Genomic DNA, 15,748 nt, shown 5'->3' on the forward strand with positions numbered 1-15,748 from the left:
TACTTTTACATAATACAGCGCCTCTATCACAAACTATTGATGTTACTATTGGGCTCGCAGCATATGAATTGACCTTGCTTTATTTGGCAAACAGCCTCCAATTTGTCCCGTTCTGGATCCTCTACAGTGACAGCTAGTCGCCATGGCACCTGCTCTGGCCTCCTGCCAATTCGTTGTACATCTGGTAGGTGACATCATTGTGTCACACGCTGTCTTAGAGACTCAGTAACAGGGCACTGGGCACAGCAGACTCTGAACATGTCAACAAGACTGAATATGTCACCCACTTCAACAAAGAAGGCTCTCTTCCTATCGCAAATGGAAGGGCAATCAACCTCCCCCTCATCTCCATTGGAGATGGGAGGCAGTGCAGGGACTTCAATGCAGTGTGTGTAGCGGATATGGCAGGGAGTGCAGTGTGTGTGGAGAATATGGCAGGGAGTGCAGTGTGTGTAGTGGATATGGCAGGGAGAGCAGTGTGTGTAGCGGATATGGCAGGGAGTGCAGTGTGTGTAGCGGATATGGCAGGGAGTGCAGTGTGTGTAGCGGATATGGCAGGGAGTGCAGTGTGTGTAGCGGATATGGCAGGGAGTGCAGTGTGTGTAGCGGATATGGCAGGGAGTGCAGTGTGTGTAGTGGATATGGCAGGGAGTGCAGGGAGTGTAGCGGATATGGCAGGGAGTGCAGGGAGTGTAGCGGATATGGCAGGGAGTGCAGTGTGTGTAGCGGATATGGCAGGGAGTGCAGGGAGTGTAGCGGATATGGCAGGGAGTGCAGGGAGTGTAGCGGGTATGGCAGGGAGTGCAATGTGTGTAGCGGATAAGGCAGGGAGTGCAGTGTGTGTAGCGGATATGGCAGAGTGTGCAGTGTGTGTAGCGGATATGGCAGGGAGTGCAGTGTGTGTAGGGGATAAGGCAGGGAGTGCAGTGTGTGTAGCGGATATGGCAGAGTGTGCAGGGTGGGTAGCGGATATGGCAGGGAGTGCAGGGTGGGTAGCGGATATGGCAGGGAGTGCAGTGTGTGTAGCGGATATGGCAGGGAGTGCAGGGTGGGTAGCGGATATGGCAGGGAGTGCAGGGTGTGTAGTGGATATGACAGGGAGTGCAGGGAGTGTAGCGGACATGGCAGGGAGTGCAGGGAGTGTAGCGGATAAGGCAGGGAGTGCAGTGTATGTAGCGGATATGGCAGGGAGTGCAGGGAGTGTAGCGGGTATGGCAGGGAGTGCAGGGAGTGTAGCGGATATGGCAGGGAGTGCAGGGAGTGTAGCGGATATGGCAGGGAGTGGAGGGAGTGTGGCGGATATGACAGGGAGTGAAGGGAGTGTAGCGGATATGACAGGGAGTGAAGGGAGTGTAGCGGATATGGCAGGGAGTGAAGGGAGTGTAGCGGATATGACAGGGAGTGAAGGGAGCGTAGCGGATATGGCAGTGAGTGAAGGGAGTGTAGCGGATATGACAGGGAGTGAAGGGAGCGTAGCGGATATGACAGGGAGTGAAGGGAGTGTAGTGGATATGGCAGGGAGTGAAGGGAGTGTAGCGGATATGACAGGGAGTGAAGGGAGCGTAGCGGATATGGCAGGGAGTCAAGGGAGCGTAGCGGATATGACAGGGAGTGAAGGGAGCGTAGCGGATATGGCAGGGAGTGAAGGGAGTGTAGCGGATATGACAGGGAGTGAAGGGAGCGTAGCGGATATGACAGGGAGTGAAGGGAGCGTAGCGGATATGGCAGGGAGTGAAGGGAGTGTAGCGGATATGACAGGGAGTGAAGGGAGCGTAGCGGATATGACAGGGAGTGAAGGGAGCGTAGCGGATATGACAGGGAGTGAAGGGAGTGTAGCGGATATGGCAGGGAGTGAAGGGAGTGTAGCGGATATGGCAGGGAGTGCAGGGAGTGCAGTGTGTGTAGCGGCGCTGTCAGAGCTCAGGGGCTATGCATGGCTGAAAGATTATGAGTCACCACAGAGCGGAGAGAGAGAGAGAGAGAGGCTGCTTTGTGTGAAAACTATTTCTCCGTCCATTGACAAGCACAGAAATAATTACCCCCTTTCAAATGTGTCTGAATAATTTGCTCAATAACACTCTCAATGTAGACAAGCACTTCCCCCATTGCAGATCTCAATGGATGGAGAGGAAGAGGATGGTGAGATGGTGGTTTTTGGTTGTGTAGGTAGGGAGAAAGGAAGCAGGGCCTGTGACATCAGAGGACATTCTTTGCAAAGTTTCTTGAGCGGGCCTAAACGGGTGTATGTATATGTGAGTGTGTATATATGTGTGTGTTGTGTGTGTGTGTGGGGAGGGGGGCTGTGTGTGCGACTCTCCTTGTCCCAGTCTGTAATGTTTTAAGATGACTACCATCATTCCTGCTCCCAAGAACTGTAAGGCGCCATGCCACAATGACTACCACCCTGTTGCACTCTGTAATCTGTAATCATGAAGCTTTGAGAGGCTGGTTATGGCACACATCAACTCCGTCATCCCAGACACCCTCGACCAACTCCAATTTGCATACCTCCCCAACAGATCCATAGAAGACGCAACCTCTACTGCATTCCACACTGCCCACACCCACCTAAATAAGAGCAATACCAGTGTGAGAATGCTGTTCATTGACTACAGCTCAGCGTTCAACACCATTGTCCCTTCCAAACTCGCCATCAAGCTTAGGACACTAGGACTGAACACCTCCCTCTGTAACTGGGTCCTGGACTTCCTGACGGGCCGACACCAGGTGTTGAGGGTAGGCAACGTCACCTACGCCATGCTGACCCTCAACACGGGGGTTCCAAAGGTGTGTGTGCTCAGTCCCGTCCTGTACTCCCTGTTCACCCACGACTTCAAGTTGCTAGGTGTCTAAATCAGGACTTATAATGGCCCACACACACACACACAGTCCTGAAGAAGTGCCTCTTCCACTCAGGAGCTTGAAAGGGTTTGGCATGGGCCCTCAGATCCTCAAAAATGTCTACAGCTGTACCACTGAGAGCATCTTGGCTGGCTGCATCACTGCTTGGTATGACAATAGCACCGCCCTCGATCACATGGTGCTACAGAGGGTGGTGCAGACAGACCAGTAGAGCACTGGGCTCGATCTCCCAGCTCTCCAGGATCTCTGTTACAGACGGTGTGAAAGGAAGGTCCGGAAAATCATTAAAGACTCCAACCACCAAGCCATAGACTGTTCTCTCTGCTTCTGCGCGGCAAGTGGTACCGGTGCATCAAAACGGACGTCAACAGGCTCCTGAAAAGCTATCCCCAAGCCATAAGACTGCCGTATAGTTAACTAAATAGCTATATCTCTAAATAGCTAATATACTATCTGAGTTGACCCTTGTGTATTATAGTGCAAAAATAATAATTATGTCTCTATGCTCACTCACAGGGCCCTACACACTCACACACTCACAGGGCCCTACACACTCACACACGCATAATATGCACAAACATTTATACATATACACACACGCACGCACACCCACTCACATACAATCATCATAAACGCTGCTGCTACTCTTTTTTTATCATATATCCTGATGCCAATTCACCTTACCCCAATACATATCTACCTGTATCACTCCAGTATCCCTGCACATTGTAAATATGGTACTAGATCTGACCCTGAATGTAGAATGCTTACTTACTTTATCGTGTTCATCTTAATTCTTCTTTCCCATTATTATATCTTGCGTGTTTTTGTTCTACCTGGTTATTTGTAGTACTACGTTGTTATTGATTACTGCGTTTTTGGGTTTAGAGCTGCAAGGAAAGCATTTCCCAGGAAAACTTGAAACTTGACTTTGTGTGTCTCGCCCACATAAAACAAATACTATGGTACACTATGGTCTAAATACTGTAGTATTACTATATTTACATACTATAGTATTCCCTGTAGTGTTTTTGCAGACTTTACTTGAGTATTTATTGTAGTCTTTGCGGACATGACTGTAGTATATTATAGTATTCACTGTAGTATTTTTGTGGACTTTACTGTAGTATTCACTGTAGTGTTTTTGTGGACATTACTGTAGTATTCACTGTAGTGTTTTTGTGGACTTTACTGTAGTATTCACTGTAGTGTTTTTGTGGACTTTACTGTAGTATTCACCTTAGTGTTTTGTGGACTTTACTGTAGTATTCACTGTAGTGTTTTTGTGGACTTTACTGTAGTATTCAATGTAGTGTTTTTGTGGACTTTACTGTAGTATTCACTGTAGTGTTTTTGTGGACTTTACTGTAGTATTCACTGTAGTGTTTTTGTGGACTTTACTGTAGTATTCACTGTAGTGTTTTTGTGGACTTTACTGTAGTATTCACTGTAGTGTTTTTGTGGACTTTACTGTAGTATTCACTGTAGTGTTTTTGTGGACTTTACTGTAGTATTTACTGTAGTGTTTTTGTGGACTTTACTGTAGTATTCACTGTAGTGTTTTTGTGGACTTTACTGTAGTATTCACTGTAGTGTTTTTGTGGACTTTACTGTAGTATTTACTGCAGTGTTTTTGTGGACTTTACTGTAGTATTCACTGTAGTGTTTTTGTGGACTTTACTGTAGTATTCACTGTAGTGTTTTTGTGGACTTTACTGTAGTATTCACTGTAGTGTTTTTGTGGACTTTACTGTAGTATTTACTGTAATGTTTTTGTGGACTTTACTGTAGTATTCACTGTAGTGTTTTTGTGGACTTTACTGTAGTATTCAATGTAGTGTTTTTGTGGACTTTACTGTAGTATTCACTGTAGTGTTTTTGTGGACTTTACTGTAGTATTCACTGTAGTGTTTTTGTGGACTTTACTGTAGTATTCACTGTAGTGTTTTTGTGGACTTTACTGTAGTATTCACTGTAGTGTTTTTGTGGACTTTACTGTAGTATTCACTGTAGTGTTTTTGTGGACTTTACTGTAGTATTTACTGTAGTGTTTTTGTGGACTTTACTGTAGTATTCACTGTAGTGTTTTTGTGGACTTTACTGTAGTATTCACTGTAGTGTTTTTGTGGACTTTACTGTAGTATTTACTGCAGTGTTTTTGTGGACTTTACTGTAGTATTCACTGTAGTGTTTTTGTGGACTTTACTGTAGTATTCACTGTAGTGTTTTTGTGGACTTTACTGTAGTATTCACTGTAGTGTTTTTGTGGACTTTACTGTAGTATTTACTGTAATGTTTTTGTGGACTTTACTGTAGTATTCACTGTAGTGTTTTTGTGGACTTTACTGTAGTATTCATTTTATTTTCCTTTACTATTTACTGTAATGTTTTTGCAGAGAAGACTATGGTATACTGTAGTATTCACTGTAATGTTTTTGCAGAGAAGACTATGGTATACTGTAGTATTCACTGTAGTGTTTTTGCAGAGAAGACTATGGTATACTGTAGTATTCACTGTAATGTTTTTGCAGAGAAGACTATGGTATACTAAAGTATTCACTGTAATGTTTTTGCAGATAAGACTATGGTATACTGTAGTATTCACTGTAGTGTTTTTGCAGAGAAGACTATGGTATACTGTAGTATTCACTGTAGTGTTTTTGCAGAGAAGACTATGGTATACTGTAGTATTCACTGTAATGTTTTTGCAGACGTGACAGTAGTATACTATAATATTCACTGTAATGTTTTTGCGGACACGACTGTGGTATACTAAAGTATTCACTGTAGTGTTTTGCAGACTTTACTGTAGATTTCACTATAGTGATTTGCAGACATGACTAGTATACTGCAGTATTAACTGTAGTATTTTTGTGTACATGACTATAGTATATTGTAGTATTTACTGTAGTGTTTTTGCAGACATGACTGTAGTATATTGTAGTGACACCTGCCGACTAGGGTTAGCTAAAATGGCACAACTACCAGACTACGCCAGTTACTGTTTAATGAGGGGAACACATCAACCAGAACATAAGACGCTACACCAGTTACTGTTTAATGAGGGGAACACATCAACCAGAACATAAGACGCTACACCAGTTACTGTTTAATGAGGGGAACACAGCAACCAGAACATAAGACACACAGGTTGGTGACAGGCCAGCTATTGAGTTGAGTCAACAGTTCTGAGCAACAGACCAGACAACACCTTAGCAAAAATGCAAAAAAAGTGTATTACAACTGTAACATATAAATGTTAGACATGCTCTTGGCCCAATAAAAGGAAACAGTACAGCTGCAGATATAAAGAATAAGCCAAGTTTATTAAAGCTTAGAGGATTAGGTTTGCTTGTTTGACACTGATAAACACACATTAAGAGTACACCAACATGACTTAGATATATTACTTCCACTAGATAGCTTCCAACAGTGCTTTGACAAAGATTCAACAAAGATTCAACTGCTTAGCTTCGGCCTACCATGCCACACACTATTGCACCCCCTTTCTGGCCATTCATTTTTAACTGCTGTTATGTTTATGCACAGCTCTAGCCGTTTACATGCTCATTGCATTTGTCATTGTGTATGTTCATTGTTGTTACTGCCCATTATTACTTGCACCTTTCTGTGCCTCCTTTCAGATAAGCCATACTCTATACAAAGCCAAGTCTCATGTCAACAACTGTCAATCATTCACGTATCTCCATTACTCTTAAACTGAACTGCATCTCCGCCTCCACCTGGTCTTTAACTGGAGTCCCTCATCTAACCTCAATCAGTTACAATCTCACAGCTGAAGAATATTGTGTGACAGGCTAGGAACAAAGGTTTTGATCAATGTTTCCCTGGGCACCCTTATTAGGGAGGACATGCAGGAAATGTATAAAAGCCCCCCTTGGTCATATTCAAGTGGGAGCTTTGTACCTGGAAGGACGTGTGTGTGTGTGTGTGTGTGTGTGTGTGTGTGTGTGTGTGTGTGTGTGTGTGTGTGTGTGTGTGTGTGTGTGTGTGTGTGTGTGTGTGTGTGTGTGGGTGGGTGGGTGGGTGGGTGGGTGTGGGTGGGTGGGTGGGTGGGTGGGTGGGTGGGTGGGTGGGTGGGTGGGTGTGGGTGGGTGGGTGGGTGGGCTGTACGGCGTTGTTGGTTTATTTCTATGAGCAACCATTTAGTGACCATGCTGTCTTGAGGAAATGTTTGGGGTGTGGTTAATTGTTCTGAATGGTATGTGAGTTTGACCATTGAGTTTAGTCATGTGACAATATTCAAGATGTTCATTATGTAAAGCCATTGTTCTTTTTGTTTTCAGTTGGTTTGTTTGGAGAGTCTTTGCTGGTTTGAGGTCCAGGCAGTTTATTGGCAGCGCCATCCAATAAGATGACTCTTAAGTTAGTCATTTACATTACTTGGTCAACTGAATCTCTGAAAGCTTTCTGAAATACAACCCCGCTATCTAGTGGAAGTAACAGATCTAAGAAGTAATTCTGGTGTACTCTTGTTAATGTGTTATTTGTGTCAAACAAGCCAACCTAATCCTCTAAGCATGTTCTTTATCTGCCTCTGTACTGGTTCCCTTTAATGGGCCTAGAACCTGACGTTTAATGTTACAATTGTAGTAAACATTAAATTTTTTTGCTAAGGTGTTCTCAGGTCCGTTGTATCAACAGTTCTGAGCAATGCAACACTAGGTGGCCTGTCACAAACTTGTCTTGTGTTCTGGTTGAGGTGTTCCCCTCAATAAACAGTAATTGGTATAGTCTTGTAGATGTGCCTTTTTTCTGCACCTGGTATTAGAGCACCTGGTTTTCCCAGGCTGTCTCCCATCCAGTACTAACCAGGTATTCCCAGGCAGTTTCCCATCCCAGTACTAACCAGGTATTCCCAGGCTGTCTCCCATCCAGTACTAACCAGGTATTCCCAGGCAGTTTCCCATCCCAGTACTAACCAGGTATTCCCAGGCTGTCTCCCATCCAGTACTAACCAGGTATTCCCAGGCAGTCTTCCATCCCAGTACTAACCAGGTTTTCCCAGGCTGTTCCCATCCAGTACTAAACATGTATTCCCAGGCAGTCTCCCATCCCAGTACTAACCAGGTATTCCCAGGCAGTCTCCCATCCCAGTACTAACCAGGTATACCCAGGCAGTCTCCCATCCCAGTACTAACCAGGTATTCCCAGGCTGTCTCCCATCGCAGTACTAACCAGGTATTCCCAGGCAGTCTTCCATCCCAGTATTAACCAGGTATTCCCAGGCAGTCTCCCATCCAGTACTAACCAGGTATTCCCAGGCAGTCTCCCATCCCAGTACTAACCAGGTATTCCCAGGCTGTCTCCCATCGCAGTACTAACCAGGTATTCCCAGGCAGTCTCCCATTCCCAGTATTAACCAGGTATTCCCAGGCAGTCTCCCATCCCAGTACTAACCAGGTATTCCCAGGCTGTCTCCCATCCAGTACTAACCAGGTATTCCCAGGCAGTCTCCCATCCCAGTACTAACCAGGTATTCCCAGGCTGTCTCCCATCCCAGTATTAACCAGGTATTCCCAGGCTGTCTCCCATCCCAGTATTAACCAGGTATTCCCAGGCTGTCTCCCATCCCAGGACTAACCAGGTATTCCCATGCAGTCTCCCATCCCAGTACTAACCAGGCATGTTCAGGGTGGTATGGCTACAAGTGAATTAGGTCCCTTGTCTCATCTCTGCAACGCCTCAATGGGCTCGGCAAAGGCGAATGTCAGGTCATGCGTCCTCCAAAACATGACCCGCCTGGCTGCCTACTTATCACAGTGCTCGCTTAACCCGGATGTCACCAGCACCAATGTGCCGGATGACGACCGGAGTCAGCTTGCAGGCGCCCGGCCCTTTTACAAGGAGTCATTAGAGCACGATGAGCCAAGGAAAGCCCCCACCATTCAAACCCCCCCTATGCTGGATGGCGCTGGGTCAATTGTGCGCCATCCTATGAGGCTCCCGCTCACAGCCGGTAGTGAAACACTGTGGTGCAGTGCTTTTGACTGCTGCGCCACCCAGTTGTGCCATTTTAGATAACCCTCGTCGGCAGGTGATACTGCAATATACTACAGTCATCTGTGTAAATACGACAGTACACTACAGTTATGTCAGCAAAACGCTAGTGAATACTATAGTATACAGTGGTGTAAAGTACGTTTACTTCACTACATTCCTAAAGAAAATAATGTACTTTTTACTCCATACAGTTAACCCGACACCCAAAAGTACTCGTTACATTTTGAATGCTTAGCAGGACAGGAAAATGGTCCAATTCACGCACTTATCATGAGAACTTTTGGTATTTTATTAGGATCCACATTAGCTGTTGCAAAAGCATCAGCTACTCTTTCTGGGGTCCAAACAACATGAAACATAATACAGAACTAAATAAAACACTTAAAGGCACACACAGCCTACATATCAATACATACACACAAACTATCTAGGTCAAATAGGGGAGTGGCGTTGTGACGTGAGGTGTTCCTTCATCTGTTTTTTTAAAACCAGGTTTGCTGTTCTGTTACGATCCTGGTTGGAAGGATTGGACCAAGGCACAGCGTACGTAGAGTTCCACATATTTATTAGACAGTGAAACTTAGATTAAACAAAACAATAAAGAATTAACGAAACGTGACGACAATGCAGTGCGAACAGGCAACTAAACAAATACAATATCCCATAACTCACAGGTGGAAAAATGCAACTTAGATGTGATCCTCAATTAGAGACAACGATTACCAGCTGCCTCTAATTGGGAATCATACACAAAGACCAACATAGAAAATTAAACCTAGAAACCCACATAGAAATAATAAACTAGACTAAAACCCCTAGTCACGCCCTGACCTACACTACCATAGAAAATACAGGCTTTCTATGGTCAGGATGTGACATGTTCATTTGAGCAATATGAGATGGAATGGAATTCCATGCAATAAGGGCTATATATAATACTGTACGCTTTCTTGAATTTGTTCTGGATTTGGGGACAGTGAAAAGACCCCTGGTGGTATGGTATGTCTGGTGGGTTAAGTGTGTGTGTCAGAGTTGTGTGTAAGTTGACAATGCAAACCAGTTGGGATTTTCAACACAATGTTTCTTATAAAAAAGTGATGCAGCTAGTCTCTCCTCAACTCTTAGTCAAGAGAAGCTGGCAGGCATAGTGTTGATATCAGCCCTCTGATTACAATAAAGAGCAAGACATGCCGCTCTGTCCTGGGCCAGATGCAGCTTAACTAGGTCTTTCCTTGCAGCACTGGACCACAGGACTGGACAATAATCAAGATTAGACAAAACTAGAGCCTGCAGAACTTGCATTTTGGAGTGTGGTGTCAAAAAAGCAGAGCATCTCTTTATTACAGACAGACCTCTCCCCATCTTTATAACCATTGAATCTGTATGTTTTGACCATGACAGTATACAATCTAACATCCCTGGTCATCCCTACTGCCTGATCTGTCGGAATCACTAAACACAAATGCTTCGATGGAAATCATATCTGAGTGTTAGTGTGCCCCTAGCTATCCAAATTTTAAAAAACAAGAAAATAGTGCTGTCTGGTTTGCTTAATATAAGGATTTTGAAATTATTTACACTTCTACTTTTGATACTTAAGTATATTTCAAACCAAATACTTTTAGACTTTTTCTCAAGTAGTATTTTCCTGGGTGACTTTTATTTGAGTCATTTTCTATTCTTTACTTTTACTCAAGTGTGACAATTGGGTACTTTTTCCACCACTGATAGTATACCACAGTCATGTCCGCAAAAACACTATGGTGAAAATTACAGTAAAGTACCAACAGACTAGTGAATGCTAAAGTATATTAGCCATGTCCTCAAATAACACTACAGTGAATACTATAGTATACTACATTATCTAAAAAAACACTACAGTAAATAATATAGTATACTATTCATGTCCGCAAAAACACTGCTGTGAATACGATAGTATACTACAGTCATGTCCACAAAAACACTATGGTGAAAATTACAGTAAAGTACCAACAGACTAGTGAATGCTAAAGTATATTAGCCATGTCCTCAAACAACACTACAGTGAATACTATAGTATACTACATTATCTGAAAAAACACTACAGTAAATACTATAGTATACTATTCATGTCCACAAAAACACTGCTGTGAATACGATAGTATACTACAGTCATGTCCACAAAAACACTACAGTTAACACTATAGTACACTAGTCATAGTACAGTATTTAGATCATAGTATACTATAATATTTGTTCATGTGGGTTAGCTGTAAACCTGTAACATGTTTGATGTTTCAACTAAGGCCACAATTGACATAATTATTTTACTTTTGTGTTATTCTCGATTCTCGCATTGTTAAATGCATTGTATCCACATTTGTGGTTGTATTTGGGTTTTCAAATAAAATAAAATAAAATAAATCAAGAGATACTACAGTGTGGAATATTGTATATTCTATAGTAAGCACTACACAATCGAGGGGGCACCTCAGAGGAAATCCCCAACATGAGCTCCCCAAAGGCAGCACGTTCAAATCAAAACAGCGTCAACAAAGCTAGCAGCTAGCAGTAAAGCTGGCTAGCAGTCCAATCAATCTAAAAATGCTAAAGTAAGCACTACGGAATCGAGAGATACTACAGTGTATAGTACTATATAGTATACTACAACATATTATAGTAAGCACTACATGATCAAGAGATACTACACGCTCTGACCTTAGATATCTCTGTTTTCTTTATATTTTGGTTAGGTCAGGGTGTGACGAGGGTGGGTATGCTGGTTTTGTATTGTCTAGGTTTTTTTGTATGTCTAGGGGTTTTGGTAAGTCTAGGTATATGTATGTCTATGGTGGCCTGAATTGGTTCCCAATCATTGTCTCTGATTGGGGATCATATTTAGGTTGCCATTTTCCCTTTTGGTTTTGTGGGTTCTTGTGTAGTTGCCTGTTAGCGCTCATGTGTATAGCTTCACGTTTCGTTCAGGTTGTTTGTTATTTTGTTAGTTTGTTTCAGTGTTCATTCGTTTAATAAATTAAGAATGTACGCTTACCACGCTGCGCCTTGGTCTCCTCCTTATGACGGACGTGACATACAGTGTGTAGTATAGTATTATATAGTATATTTCAAAATATTATAGTAAGCACTACACGATCGAGGGATACTACAGTGTGTAGTAAAGAATTCTCCAGTACGCTACACAATTCTATAGTAAGAATTACACAACCGAGGGGGATACTAATGTGATTAGTGTAGTATTCTCCAGTATACTACAACATTCTAAAGTAAGCACTATATGATCGAGGGATGCTACAGTGTGTAGTATAGTATTCTACAATATACCACACATTTACTGCAATACTACAGTTTACTACATAATTCTATAGTAAGTACTATATGATTATATAGTAAACTGTAGTATCTTTTTATGTGGGTCTCTGTGTGTTGTCTATACCACAGCGGTCCACGCAGAATGTGGTGTCACTAGTACTCCAGTTAGCTAATCATCCCTTCAGTCTCCACTCACAGTGGTGTCATTACCGAGCATTCCGCATGGCTGGCCCACTAATAAACAAACTGTGAAAGACATTAAGGGAGAAATCCACATTTCTGAAATCTCTGTGGAAAATGGCTCTTGGTCATTTTAAAATAAGCTATGGAACAGTGAAGGCTTTCATATTGTCTATGATTGGACACTTTGTGGCCATGATCATTTTCATCCTCTGTTTTGTAAACAAAACAATTTTGACTTTAATATCTTGAGTATCATGAAATTATGTTGTCTACACAACAAAATGTTATGAGGTATGTGGACAATGTCAGCTCTCATTGCAGGCAGCAGGCCTTGTGATTTTCAGCAATTCGTTGCTCGTATTTTCTTATTATCCAACAGATTACATTTTCCCAAAATGGATTGAGTCTATTTACACAGCAATAGGTTCTACTTTTAATTAAATCTTTCTAAAGTGAGTTTCACATGCTGGACAAGCTTCACATGTCATTGTTCTGCAATAGAATAGAAGTGCAAAGGTTGAAGGAGTCATTGCTAATTCCAAATAATTAGACCTTTCCAACTCTTCTACCCCCGACTTTACAGCTAGCAAAAAAGCCTTGCACAAATAATGTCAAAGCTACATAAATCCATAGACAACACTATCATGGCTACACACACTGGTTTCTCCCTTCTCAAGACGAATCCCAAGTGTCTCGGTAAAGTTGTTATTCCAGCAGGGCAGAAGTGATCATGTTCATCGTCAGATTGAAAGTCCTCTGACTGGGACCAGAATGCATCATCACAGCTGATGGATGTGGACTTCTCTCCCCTATCTCCCAGCTAAGGTGGCTGTTTATTGTTGAAGCCCAGCTCCATTTTTCAGTCAGGCACTTGGTTTATGTTTGCTACCGGAGGAGTCTCAACAGAGAAGACTGTGCCACGAGACAGCTGAACCAATGCCTGGTCTCTCTGGTCTCTGTCTCTCCGTCTCACTCAGCCTGATATGAGACATGGTGGTGGGATTGTGGTTTGCATCAATATGATCTACCCAGAGAGCTGCATAACTGTGCCTTCCCTGCCTCTGTCTCTTTGCCTCAATCAGAGTGATGTTGGTAGGAATTTGTTTTTTCCCCCTCAGTATACTACCCACAGAAAATTATGCCATGTTTCAATGTCAGGCTAGCTGGTTTTGTTTATGACTGGTTACACACCACTACAAACACTAGAGTTTACAGGCTCACTTTAAGACCTGGCGCCTCCCCCTGCCACTGGTTGGCTTGGTTTTATGCCCTATGATGCACTCCCATCTCCCATCTATTCTGATTCCCTATGTTGTGCCACTGGGGACTAGCTTAAAGGAAAGACTTCCATATCAGCCATGAATTATCCATATCCCCCTGCTCTGCTCATTCTCCTCTGCCCACTTCATTAAGTGGGGTCAGGCCGCTCTCGACCCCTGCCTACAACCAGGTTCTTGGTGTCTGTGCGCGTGCATGCATGCATGCGTGGGAGTGTGTGTGTCAGTGAATGTAAGCAGTAGTGAGGGCTCGGACTGTGTTGCTGTAGCCGACACACCTGCAATGTCGGCCTAATCAGTGATTTGGATACACAGTGACAGGTCACCTGGTTTGTAGGTCAGAGGTTATAGAGTTCAGGAACTGATGGGCCTGTGAAGTAAACGAGTAGGAGCTGAAACCTGACCACTAAGTTAATGTGTATGTCTTTATCTACCGGCTAAAGCTATCATGTTTCCTAGCCCATACGCTCTAACCTGGGCTATGGACGAGCCAAACAAAGGCCCTGCTGCCAAGTGGTGTGACTGTGAACATAGACCTAATAGCTCAGCTTGTATAAGTTACATATGAACTTTGTGTGTGAGTGCGTGTGTGTGTTCTCCATGCCAAATGAGCGGAGATGGGGGAGGGTCCTCATTCAGCTAAATAGCAGGCTGAGTGATGCTGCTGAGTGATTGGCTGACTCAGGGTGTGTGTAGCAGAGTGGAGAGAGAAGGCAGGCAGACCCCGGGGGGGGAAAACGAGTGTACGCAATCTCTAATTAAAAAGAGCGATGAGGGCTGACACACCTTGGCCGACTAGTGTTATCAGTCATTAGTGAGAGTGCAGCAGATTATGAGAGGCCCTGACCCTTTGCTACAGTGGATTGCCTCTCTCCCGATATACCTCTCTCTTTATCCTTCTAACCATTTAATATTACACCCCAGACCTGGGTGGATGCACGGCTGAATGAGAGGAGCTCAGAAATGATCCCCAATACTAAAATCAACAACACTACTAGGAATACACAGCACTACTATCCTGTTTCAATAAATGTGTTACTACTTTCCGGTTGAATTCTACTAGCTGAACGTATGCTACCTCCCTCATAGGTTGCCTTAGTGTCAAATGGATACTTCTGCCGATCTGGTGCAAACCATCTGGTGGTATATTCACCAAACAATGGTCTCATGTGAAACAGCTGAGGGGGGGGGGTACCTTCATTGGGTGCAGTGGTCCAGAACACTGTGTTCAGTTAGTAACCCCCTATCACCACTGGCCATTGACAGCACCAGGCAACTCTAGCCCCTCCAGCCCCCTCCAGGACCATGCTACCCTCCATTAACAGAGCAGGGGGAGGGGGAGAGGAGAGTGGGTATGGGCAATATGGACTATTGAGTCTGTCATGAATTCTGTATGATTTATGATCATTAATTTACTGCACTTCCAAGTGCATGATGTTTAGCGCCCCGGGTGTAGTTCAGCGGGTGAATGGTTCGCTGGAGAGACCTGACGGAGGCTACGATTTCTCCCCCCTTTAGCTGTCACTACCTCGCCCAGCCCCGAGGCCCCGAGGCCCTCAGACCCCAGGCCCCTCCTCCCTGGTGCAGGCAGAAGCGGGAGGCGGGAGCAGGAGGGGCCATGCCAGTGTGCTGCAACCCCATCGCCCCTCATGCCCTGTCTGGCTGTGGCAGTTACCCCACATGCAGAGCAGCTCTCTGGAATACCCTTCCCTGCCTGTCAGCTTGCATTTGCCTGTCAGCCTGGATCTGCTGTCTGCTGGTGGAGACAGAGGTGAAGAAATTAAATGCAATTTCACAGTGTTGACGAAGTGTTTTCTTGTTTGTTGTGCTTTTGTTTTACAAATGCCTCGTTACATTTCAATCTCAGAGTCTTTTGAATGGAAAGGAAGCATAGTCCAACTCCTTCACTGTATGACAATGAACTAGACATATTCTAGGTATTGGATCGTTGTGGGAAAACAGGGCTAAGAATACGAGCATGAAGATAATTATAGCCTTTGTAGATCAACTGGAACACTGAGCAGTCCTAAAGAGCCTTATAAACACCAACAAACCTAGATACGTTCACAAGCAAATGACTGTTCTCTTTACAA

The sequence above is a fragment of the Oncorhynchus masou genome, chromosome 17 (assembly GCF_036934945.1).
Source record: "Oncorhynchus masou masou isolate Uvic2021 chromosome 17, UVic_Omas_1.1, whole genome shotgun sequence".
Taxonomy (NCBI): Eukaryota; Metazoa; Chordata; class Actinopteri; order Salmoniformes; family Salmonidae; genus Oncorhynchus; species Oncorhynchus masou.